Source organism: Pinus tabuliformis, chromosome 9 (genome assembly GCF_031772625.1).
Source record: "Pinus tabuliformis cultivar Carrire ecotype Pingquan chromosome 9, CPIR1, whole genome shotgun sequence".
NCBI classification, from domain to species: domain Eukaryota; kingdom Viridiplantae; phylum Streptophyta; class Pinopsida; order Pinales; family Pinaceae; genus Pinus; species Pinus tabuliformis.
Window position 1 is genome coordinate 349,732,715 of NC_142307.1, and position 4,240 is coordinate 349,736,954.

At 40.2% G+C, this 4,240-nt stretch overlaps 1 pseudogene; it reads left to right on the plus strand.

Moving 5' to 3' along the window:
• Positions 1-2,600: 2,600 nt before the first annotated feature.
• On the plus strand, positions 2,601-4,037 carry LOC149148649 (dolichyl-diphosphooligosaccharide--protein glycosyltransferase subunit STT3A pseudogene; annotated as a pseudogene).
• The last annotated feature ends 203 nt before the right edge of the window (positions 4,038-4,240 follow it).

Genomic DNA, 4,240 nt, shown 5'->3' on the forward strand with positions numbered 1-4,240 from the left:
TACATTTGTAATTTTATTGAGTAATTTCATAGCTAACACTTGGTTTGTTTTGTAGCCCTCTCTAACTTGTTTCTTGTGACAACCTACAGGATTTATCATTCGAAACTATTAACAAGTTGTGTGTAGGACCTTGGGCTCTCAATTCAAGACTAATTTTCTCTCTTAGCCATGGGAATTCAAGGCTCTATTTGGCAACATCAAGTTCCATTTGGGGCTGCATTTTACTCTCTTGTTCATGGGCTTAAGAAGCCGTAGCCTCTCTTTCTTTGGTGTAAATTCCTCTTCTCCTTAAATCTAATTTGTATCTAAAGAGACCTCTTTGAAATTTCATATTTCAAGGTCCTTATTTGGCCTCATTTGCAGCAGTAAATCATCAAGGAAAAGTCTATGGTCTAAAGGCTTCATTGTAAACGATTTTCCTTGGGTTAGGAGGAGGCTTTCATGAGCCTTTGTCTCTTGTAATTTAATTAATCAAATTTCTGATTTTTGGGAGCGTGGCTTTTCCCATTGGCATCCCTATCTCTCTAATTCAGGAGAGAACCTGTGGTTGGTTTGATTTGTTGATTCTAGCTTCTAGTATGACTTACATACATGCTTCAATTTTATAATTAACACAACCATGCATCTCACTTAATTTGCTAAAGTTCACTACAATTTTCTTGTAGAATAATAAATAAATTAACACACATAAAAAATACCAAAAACATATAAATGGCAGAAAAGGCCTCAGCCTCACTGTATTCCTCTCATGATACAATCGAATGTACAAATAATGATAATAGTACAAATAAATACATGAGGAAGTTTGTCTCAAGATAGTACGTCTATCTTGGACACTATGGTTGAGCAAATTTCTCAACCAAACACAAATCTAGGAGCCTAACTAGTTGGAGAGAATCTCTCAACCAACTAGGCCTAAACTAACTCCTACCCATGAGGAACAAACTCAATCTAGAAAGGTAGGATTAAATCCTAACTTTCATGATTTTAATTAATTTAATTATTCGGACTTAGAATTGATTTAACATATGAGAGTGAGGCTAACATTCTCCCCCTCAATGATAAGTCCAAAGTAAGAACCTGGTACCATCTCCAAGTCCTCATGCTGAAACTGTTGATCCTCAAAAAACACTACTTAAAAAACCACCAAAGCTGGATGCTGAAAAAAGTCAAATCTGAAGAGAACGTGAATCAGCTACAAGTCTGATTCATCTCTGAAATTTGCTTGATGACTCCATCATGTGACAAGTTGCAAAAGGATCCATCTGTCCTTTGCTTTCAATCAGCATCCTTTGTCCACTGACAAAATGTTGATGATGCCCACTGGCGAATTCGCTTTGTCCACTGATAAAATATTGAGAACGCCCACTGGCGAATTTGTTGATGTTGAAACTTCCCACTGGATGATTTGATGTTGATGAATGCCCACTAGCTAATTTTACGATGCCCACTGGTTGATTTTTTGATGATGCCCACTGGCTGATTTGAAGATGCCCACTGGCTGCTTTTGATGATGTTGTCGAGACTTTCAATCTAACAACCACCCTTAATTCCATTATCATTTCCCCCCTTTGTCAGCTTAAAGGAGAGATAATCATCTGCACTTGATTTATAAACTCTGAACTCCCCCCCTTCAAGTGTAAGAGAGTTTCAATGTTGTACTCCCGCTTTCAGGTGCATGAGACTACCATTTTCATTTGATTGTTGGTTGCAATAGGTGAGATTGAATTCTATTGTAAAACTTATATAATTGTTTTACTGTTTATGACCATTCCCAAGGATCAATCCATGTGTTATCACTGAAAATTTTGTTGCCAAAATTGCTCAGACTAGCTTAAGGACAAAGTGTTTTCGCAGCGCATAAATCCTTTAGCAGTTTCGCAGCGCAACCTGTTTTAGTGATTTCGTAGCGAAAAACACTGACTTTGCACTAACTGCGCTACGAAATGGGGAATTCGTGCTGATCCATAGCAGCTGTCATGCAAAATAGCTCTGGGGTGGATGCACTTTACAGGAGGGATGCTTTCAAGTTCCTGCATGTATGCTTGTCATCAGTTCTGAATCTGAAGGTGACAGCTTTAGTAATTGCAAGGTACTACCTCAGGTTAAAGGCACCCTTGTTGTTTGTCCCATGGTAGCTGTTATTCAATGGAGGAACGAGATTGTTCGGTTCACTGCTGAAGGAAGCACTAAAGCTGGTTCATCATGGCGCAAATAGATATCTTTTCCCCAGAGACTTGTGTAAGGAGCTCGCAAAACTGCACACAAATGCACCGGCACATAAATTTTCATACACATAGGAAACTATTGAAAGGGCTTTTAGTCGTAGAATTGATGAAGTTTTTGAGAACTTTGAAGAGAAGCTCGTTGCTTCTGGCAGTATTTCCCAATTGCATAAGGCTACTCTGAAATTTCAGTATCCTGGTCAGGAGGTGGCTAGCCAAGTTGGAAATTTACAGGAAATTTATAAATGCCTTGGCAGTGGCTGTTATTGCACATGGAGATGGAGAAGGTTTTAATAGTGCAGATGAACAAATTTCCTGTTTCGGCTCTTATGGTGATGCTGAAGGAGAACAGCAGTTTGAAATTGAAATTCGACGATCATCCTCATTTTAGTGGCCATTCTCGCGTTTTCCATCCGGTTTTTTTTCGGTTATCAAGTATGGGAGCGTCATTCATGAGTTCGATCCTTACTTCAATTACATAGTTACAAAGTATCTCACAAAGAGTGGAGTCTACGACTTTTGGAACTGGTTCGATGACTGAACCTGGTACCCACTGGGACGTGTCATTGGAGGAACAGTGTATCCTGGTCTCACTTTGACAACAGGGACAATGTGGTGGGTATTTAATTCTCTCAACATACCGCTTTCAGTAGAAACCATTTGTGTCTTCACTGCTCCCATCTTCTCAGCAAATGCAGCTTGGGCAACATATCTTTTGACAAAGGAAGTTAAAGGTGTTGGTGTAGGCCTCACTGCAGCAGCCATTCTAGCAATGGTGCCTTCATACATCTCACGATCCGTGGCTGGCAGTTATGATAATGAGGCTGTAGCTATATTTGCTTTGATCTTTACATTCTATCTATATATCAAGACATTGAACACTGGATCTCTCTTTTATGCTACTTTAAATGCCTTAGCTTACTTTTATATGGTCTGTTCCTGGGGAGGTTACATTTTCATAATAAATCTTATTCCAATGCATGTTCTTCTATGTATTGTGACTGGCCGGTACTCATCTCGTCTTTACATTGCTTATTCGCTTCTGGTAGTTTTGGGTACTTTGCTGGCTGCTCTTGTTCCTGTTGTTGGTTTCAACGCAGTCATGACATCTGAGCATTTTGCATCATTCCTGGTGTTTATCATAGTTCAGGTTGTCGCGTTGGGCATTATATAAAGCATACTGTGTCGGCTAAGATGTTCAAAGTGGCAATAACTCTTGTAATTTCTGTTGGAATGTTTGTGTCTATTGCATTGGTAGCAATATTGGTTGCATTAGTGGCAGCAAGTCCCACAAAGGGATGGAGTGGACGAAGTCTAAGTCTTCTTGATCCGACCTATGCGAGCAAGTATATTCCTATTATTGCGAGTGTCAGTGAACATCAACCGCCTACTTGGCCTTCATATTTTATGGATATAAATGTACTAGCATTTCTAGTCCCTGCAGGCATCATTGCATGTTTCTTGCCATGGTCCGATGCAAGCTCCTTTTTGGTTCTCTACATTGTGACATCTGTGTACTTTTCTGGTGTAATGGTTCGGCTTATGCTAGTGCTGGCTCCAGCAGTTTGTATTTTATCTGGCATTGCTCTTTCTGAAGCTTTTACAGTACTAACACGATCGGTCAAATTTCAGCTCTCTCTCTCATTTGAAAAGGATGCTTCAACAGTCCGAGATCATACAGTGTCTGCAATCCATGGTGACATGGATCAGAACACAAGCGACATCATTATGAGGGAATTCAGCTCTGGATCCTCCAGAGTGTTGATCACAACTGACCTCCTGGCTCGAGGTATTGATGTTCAACAGGTGTGATGGCACAAATGATGCACCAGCTTTGCATGAAGTTGACATTGGGCTTGCTATGGGCATAGCTGGGACTGAGGAGAAACTAAGGGTGGCTCTTTGGTGTCAACTGCAGCTCTCCACTTTATCAATGGTGTATCTGCCCCTTCAAGAACCATTGTTTACAATACACCGGAGGATGTTAGAGCAGCTGGGTTTGACATTGATGACTG